This window comes from Dreissena polymorpha, chromosome 5, assembly GCF_020536995.1.
Source record: "Dreissena polymorpha isolate Duluth1 chromosome 5, UMN_Dpol_1.0, whole genome shotgun sequence".
Taxonomy (NCBI): Eukaryota; Metazoa; Mollusca; class Bivalvia; order Myida; family Dreissenidae; genus Dreissena; species Dreissena polymorpha.
Window position 1 is genome coordinate 14,417,684 of NC_068359.1, and position 7,943 is coordinate 14,425,626.

The following is a 7,943-nucleotide window of genomic DNA, read 5'->3' on the forward strand; positions in this document are numbered from 1 at the left end:
GAAGTATGCAAAATATGAAAGCAATATGTCAACGGACATTGAAAATATTTGGGGTGGTACGCAAAACTTTAACATTTGCACGCTAACTGGAACGCCCGACGCCGGGGTGGGTAGGATAGCTCCACTATATATATTTCATATATAATAGTCGAGCTAAAAATCCGGTAAAAAAGATTAACACGGAAGAACTGCACACATGGATTTCTCAGAACCAAATTAAGTGTTATTATGAAATCGGACGTTAACAAATAGGGTTACATTATTATGCTTAATATTTCTGAACTTTTTATTCAAATTACATAGAATGTTTGAATTATAAAAACATTGTTATAGACAATGAATTTTTATTACTGAACTGTTTCCCATAAGGCCAAAAAAATATTGTTTCTGGTCACCAGATTGGCTCTCTTTTTTGTATCTCCACCCAATCTTTTTTTATTGACATTTTCTTTAAATATGTCAAAAGTCAATTATTTATAAGTAAGTTCTTTTTAAGGTAGATTTGTTCATTTTTCAACCAAAATAAGCATAGCAGCACAATTAAGAACAGAACAGAAAAGAACTTTATAAGGTAACTTATACTACATGGTATATCGTTACAAACAAATGTTAATTTATAAACATAAATCACGCAACTCCCGTACTATTCTCACACATTTTCACCCATACGCACTATCCTCAGAAACACGCAAACGTACACACACACTCACACTAACATATGCATTAATTCAACATAGAATATACATTTTCTTCAAACATAAATGATAAATAAATCAATCCAATCAAATATATTTAAGATATTTAAAATATTCGAGGATAGACTTTCCTAAAAGATGTGAAAATTCAATTAATCAAGGAATCTTGTTATAATATGTATGCTTTTAGTTAGGTGACAGTTTACTAAAATCATATTCTATCCCCAGTTCATTATTACACAAATCACAACAAATTGAAAACTGTTAGACTTCCTTAGTTTCAAAACCAAAATACTGGTAAACTAAAGTTCTTCGGCAGATAGTTGAGTTTCCACAATAGGCCTTCATTTCTCTGGTCATATGTGCAGATGCAATGACTGATTTGTTAAAGAAGAGAATGGCCAGGGCATCAACATGGCTTCTTCCTGCTCTGCCGATCTCTTGTATGTAAGCTGCAAATAAAATGTGTGTGTGTATGTATATATATATATATATATATATATATATATATATATATATATATATATATATATTGTTTCTAGTTTTAGGAAAACTTTGTTAATAGGTAATAAACAGCTCCAGAAAAAAATGATTATTTGTGTCATGTTTGAGCCGACAGAACAGATAAGAACTTAATGTTGTATAAGCTCAGGTCAGTTAGTTTGCATCAGCAGATCAAAACTTCATTATCTATTATCTTGTTTGTGCTCAATTCTGTGCACATTGCTCAAACTTCAAATAGTTTTGTTGACTTTTATATCTAATATTGGAGCTTAATTATGCTTACATTATGACCAATGTTGTTTAATTCTGTGTTCGCAATCAGAGACGTAGATAACAACGTCTCTGTCGCAATGCATCTGTAACTGACTGACTGTTGATAACCTGAAAAAAAAGAAAGCAGTGTAGTGTAAGGGCTAGTTTAAATAATTAGACCTTGGTTACACAGGATTATCATCCCACCAAGGAAAAATACAAGCATCTGGATTTAAGCTCGCTCGATAGGCATGCTTGAATTATGGTCATCACAGGTTTTAGTCCTGCTTGTGTCATATGTAAATTGCTTAGCAGTTGAATTTAAAATTTGAAAAAAATTACCGATTATTTACAATAATAATTATTTTAACTCAGCTCTCTCAGACATCATAGCAAAAATTGCAAGTACAATAGGACAATGTAAATAGTTCTATAAGAATAAGCAGTGGCTTGTAAAATTTATAATACAGTTGTTTGTTATAAATGAGCATTGATAAAACAATCAAATTAAATGGATGTACAAATACATTATCGATTTTTAAACAGAATCAATTGTATTATGTTAGCCAAAAATGTACATATCATTGGTAAAAATAAGGATTTTGAAGGTACTATTATTCCATACAATTGATGTTATCCGAAATTACATTTTCCATTTATTTATCCGAATACTATTCAATTTATGAAGAATGAAAAATCTCATACAAAATCAATCGTTCCGTGAAAATGAGTCATACCATTGAAATACTTAATAATAATACTGATCAAGAGATAAATAGTTTGCACAACGAACTACCTTTTAAAATTTGCTAGTTAACTTACTATTGCCATCGCCTCCGCTATAACTTCGTGTGTGTGTATCAGAGTTTTTTTTCCGGTCCTACCGGCCTCTTCACGAAGTCTTTATGGTCCGACCTGCCCCTGTGACCTTTCAGGGGAAAAAGATTAATTTTGAGCCAAAGTAGGTCAAATTTACCCCGGCTTCCCGGGTATTCGCCAAAGATATAATTTAGATCCAAATATACCAGTGCACGGTGGCCATTGAGACCTTAATGTGCACTGGTAGTTGACAATTCAAAGACAAATTCTTGTCTGTACGCAGCTCTACCAAAGAAGTGCAAGCAAGCAGCTTTGCCTTTATGGCCCCTCTCGCTGTCACCGGCCGTCGCCTTCATCCCCGAGACAGTTTCCCCAGTGCGTTGAGCGTACTGAGTACCGCCGTCCCGGGGTCTCTCTTTAAAGCCACCCCCTCGAAGTTCCAGGCATGCTTCATTACCTCCCCAGGAAAGAAGCCTGTTCTGGTCCGCCCCGTATTTCCTCCACACTGGTGGTCTCGCTGTCCCACTCTCCCCGTCCCTCTACAGTCGGGACCTCTGGCAGGTCCGGGTCAGCGAGCTCTCGACGCTAGACAGCGGGTGAGCTATAACTTTGTCTGTACCTGCTGACTATTTGTATACAAAGGGGCAGGTAATCCAGAATAAACGTTAAATTGACATAACAAACAATTTGATTGGCTGGGCTAAGTCGGGATCTCGAGATGACGAAAATGCTCTCCTCTTTTATTTAATGCACTCTGCCTTTTTTCCTGCTCCGCTCTTTTTTTAATTGTACGCCGCTTTTATTTAGTTTTGCACTCCTCTTTTTTCTATCTCGTGGCCACGACATAGCTAACTCGTGGCCACGAGATAGAAAAAAGAGGAGAGCAATTTAAAACAAGAGAAGTACCGCTCTATTTTTTAATTGCACGCCGCTTTTATTTAGTTTTGCACTCCTCTTTTTCTAGAAAAAAGAGGAGAGCAATTTAAAAAAAGAGAAGTGAATGTCACCTCTATGCCACCGTAAAAATACGTAGTAGACGTAGTAGTTGATTAGTCATGCATGAAAAGTACCATTATGTTAATGCACATACCTGATTATACGAATGCGCATCATCGATTACAAAAGTGTAGTTTAACATGTTTATACATGGCGAAATGTATAATTTTCACCAACAGATGAATATGCACAACTTTGATACATAGTTATATATCTCCCCAACACGATTTATGTGCAATGTCCAGTTCATTCGCTTTTATAGTCACATGCCAGTTGTTGTAGATACAAGTTATCGGCTGATGAAACACATTAACATTATTAGATGTTTTTTAGATGTTAAGAATATTTATATATAATAGTGTATCGCTTATTTGCATAATTATAAGTCATTGTGAAGTGAAACGTTTACATTAAAAAATTATACACTTTTACGTTATTTGACGTAATGTGCAGGACTGCTTTAGTCTGCTTATGCCATAAACATTCTGAAACGTTGATGTGTTTGTAACGCAAAGATGTCAGATGTTGTATAAATACTGTTGTATATAATATGTATTACCATGAAACACAGTGCATTTAAAAAATATTTTATTATAATGTGATACTGGTGATATATGTTTCATTTTTTATCAGATACTTGAGCGTGTACTGAGTATTTACATTATTTTTTGTTCTTTTAATTTTATTTTTAATCCGTTACCATGGTAACATGTAGAAGTATTTATTATACGATAATTTGTACATGTAATAATTATTAATTGTAATAAGGAAAATAATTAAGATATATATTTGTTAAGTTGTTTTGTTTATTTTGTTTTCCGGTCGATATTTTCTTAGCAAAATTACATATCATATCATATACATATAGAATTGTTTCCATGGAAACGGCTATTGTTGGTTCACACATTATGAATTAAAACATTTCTGCATATCATTCGATCAATAGGGTATGCCATAGGAAAAAGCTGCAGTTCATAATACATGATAGTTGTCTTCTATTAGATTTCTTTGGAAAAAAAAATGCATACATCATTTCAGCATGTAGCTCGTTACCATGACAACCAACGACAATAAGTTGCTGTTTCACGACATGCTGTGTGTGTTCAATACTCTGAAAATGGTACCAGTACGAACCATGTCAGACTGACACAATTATAATTAAGATGCTCAAAAGATAAAAACAAAGATCAATAGGATTTTGTATTAGTTTCTGTCTAATCATTTTTCTTAGATTACAATTATATTTGAAAAAATTGTATTTGAATTCATAAAGAGGGTTATAGGCCTGCTTTTAATAACAAAGTTCATTTTATTTTAAATTAAAATAATATGTTAAGATAAACTTGTTCTCACTTAAATTCTGTTCAATTATAATAATTATAATACAAATATTAAATGAAATAAAAGAAAGATGTAAAGATATAATGATAACTTTTTTTTCTTTTCATGTATTGGTCTTCTTAATAATTCTGTACAGGCCCCCAGTCACTGATTCATGATCATTTGTCTGTTTCTAGTATGTATGCATACCTTTAAATAATTGCATTTTTTTTAAATAAACTGATAATACTTTACAATTATAGTTATTGGTTAAAAAACAAGCACAATGCAGTACATTTCATGTCCCCCAGATAATCCAACCTGAATCCAACTTGAATTCAAATAAATATAAAATATGGTATTTTCTTCCATCATTAAAAAAATATTAAAATAAACATATAGTTCAAGGATTCAGAATAAAAGTCTTCATATTAAGACATATGAACAGAAAACACTGATCTGATTTTCAGATACGACCTTTTTGCATAAAAAATAAAATCAAACATTGCAAGATTTTAAAATTTATCAAATATCTCCGATTACATTAATGCGAATAAATGTATATAGTGTGAACTTTTAATAAAATGTACAATACCTACATTTGTGAAAAATATTTTCTATTAATGATAAAAATTAATAAAAGATTACTTTTTTTATCGTACTGAAAAGTTTACAAAAAGTCAGTTACGACCGTTTTGCGCTAAGCCCGCAATTTGTAATAAACTACACAAAATATAATAGCATTAAGATTTTTAAATTTTAACACGGCTTCCTACATCAACAACAAAACACACTAAAGAAATCAATGTTTGTTATCAGTAATTAAAATCAGTATTATCACCTCTATATATCGATATGTACATCACAGGATAAGTATCTTTAAATTGGTTTGCGATTTTTACAGTTTACCATTTTTCAACCACCTTTATTAATTTCACGCGTTTTTAATCCGCTATTCACAACTTTTTGACACTAGGTCTGCGTAGCGATAAACAGGCCATGAGAGGTTTAGAGGGGTACAATTACGTATGGAATGACCCAATTTTGATCCAAAGAACGACCGGTATTCGGAATTGAGGGGATTCCGGTCTTGAGGAGATATTTTACGCATGGTTTTATAGGGAAAAAATGGGACTGGACAATTTGTCCGGTTTAGAGAGGATTCTGGTATAGAGAGGATCCGGTTTAGAGGGTTTCCACTGAACAAAGATGTTTGTATTTTTTAATGGCATTCAATTTACGTACAAATGGCAATCTATTTATGGTAAAATGGCAATCAATTTACATAAAAATGGCAATCAATTTATGTAAACTGGCAATCAATTTGTGTAAACTGGCAATCATTTTGTGTAAATCTGGCAATGAATTTGTGTACACTGGCAATCAATTAAGGTAAAACTGGCAATCAATTATGTAAAAATGGCAATCAATTTACAAAAAAATGGCAATTACTTTACGTAAAAATGACAATCAATTTGTGTAAAACTGGCAATCAATTTGTGTAAAACTGGCAATCAATTTATGTGAGCTAAATGTGCAGGCTGGTCTGGCGCTATGCTGGTCGCTAAATCAAAATACCCGTTTTCACATGATGCAATTTATATGTAATGTTGAATAATAGCATAAAGTCATAATACTAGTTTTCGCTTGACGCGTTCACGTTTAACATTTTAAAGAAGAATGTAATTGTACATATCAAAGCTATTAATTATATTACTGAAAGGGCAACATAGCTGACAGTGAGATGGCTCGTACATTCAACTGTGGGGTCGGTGCGGTGCTCATAGTGGACGCGGCTCTGGCTGGGCCCATCACTTAGAAGCTGCTGGAAAACGGGGAGGCTGCAGAGGTGATTTGTCATGTTGTCAAGAAAATAGATAAACTGAGGTTTTACATTTCAGTGTTGTTTAAAAAAAAACAATTATGGGAATCAGATAGTTTTAACTTAAATTGGAAAATCAGTAGTTTTTTAGCTCGGCTGTTTTCGGAGAAAACCCGAGGTATTGTCATAGCCAGCTCGCTGTCCGGCGTCTGCCGTCCGCCCTCGCGTCATGCTAAAGCCTTGACAATTGTCTCTTAAGTCAAAGCGCTTCCACATACAACTTTGAAACTTCATATGAAGATGCACCTTGATGATTTCCTCACGCCACACCCATTTTTGGGTCACTAGGTTAAAGGCCAAGGTCACAAGACCTCTAAATAAAAAAAATAAAAAAATAAAATTCTGACAATCTTTCATTTATTCAAAACTGTACCCGAAGCCGAGCGTTAGCTCCTGTTATGCAGTGCTCTTGTTTATTTCTAAAACCTTCCATTGAGAATTTATGGAAGTCATTTGAAAAAAAAATATACTTTTTGGCATTTGGAATGGGTCCAAAAATTTGAATAAAAAAACGACACACTGTATGGTATACTAATTCCCAAATTTGTGCAAATCCAATTTACTTCTAGTTGTTGTTATATGAATGTTGTATCTCTTTACTGGAGCAGATGTGGTGTAATGGTTTGCTGACAATATAATACCGTGTAAGGATACACACATTTTGTTGCCTACCCTTGTTTTTGAAATATTTTGTAAAAAGAGAACATACAAGTTTTCACAGGAAATCTAGGGACCGCGACACATTTTTAAAATAATTGGTTTTTATGTCCCCTCCACTATAGTGGGGAACATATTGTGTTTGCCCTGTCTATTGGTTTGTTTGTTTGTGTGTTTGTTTGTTTGAGCCAACTTTAACATTTGCCATAACTTTTGCAATTTTTTAGATAGCAACTTGATATTTGGCATGCATGTGTATCTCATGGAGCTGCACATTTTGAGAGGTGAAAAGTCAAGGTCATCCTTTAAGGTCAAAGGTCAAATATATAGCTTCAAAGCAGCGAAAAAGGGGACATAGTGTTTCTGACAAACACATATCTTGTTTAATTACTGCAATTCCCAGAACCTAGTGGCTACCAAAATTCCAATTGTGCGTATATAATTATGCTTATATATTTTTAACCTTACTCAATTTGTAGAATTCATTGATAAATGTATACTAAAAATAAACCATCCCAATACATGTACTTACAGCAGCTGTGAAGCCATTGTTGTTTGCTGGGGTCTTTAGAAGTCCAATTAAAAATATGAGGTGCAGGTCATGTTGTCATGAAAATATGATAAATAGCTTGCCAATATTAACCTTATTCTCGTGAATTCTTTCTAGTGAAAATCCCACTTTGGAGTTCTGTAACAATATACCGGTACATATGGGCCTGGTTGGGAAATAAGGGCTCAACGGATCTGCGTTAATTGTTATCCAAGATAAGCTTGTGAAGTCCACACTTGCTTATCAGGGCAACACTTTCTGCTTAGAC

The 7,943-nt window shown here is 33.5% G+C and overlaps 1 long non-coding RNA gene across 1 annotated transcript; it reads right to left on the reverse strand.

Moving 5' to 3' along the window:
- Nucleotides 1-872: 872 nt before the first annotated feature.
- LOC127880674 (uncharacterized) lies at nt 873-2,306 on the reverse strand. The gene is made up of 3 exons (XR_008049694.1): nt 2,274-2,306; nt 1,483-1,580; nt 873-1,147 (listed from the first exon to the last, which is right to left on the reverse strand). It is a non-coding gene; the product is annotated as an uncharacterized LOC127880674 (long non-coding RNA).
- Nucleotides 2,307-7,943: the final 5,637 nt, after the last annotated feature.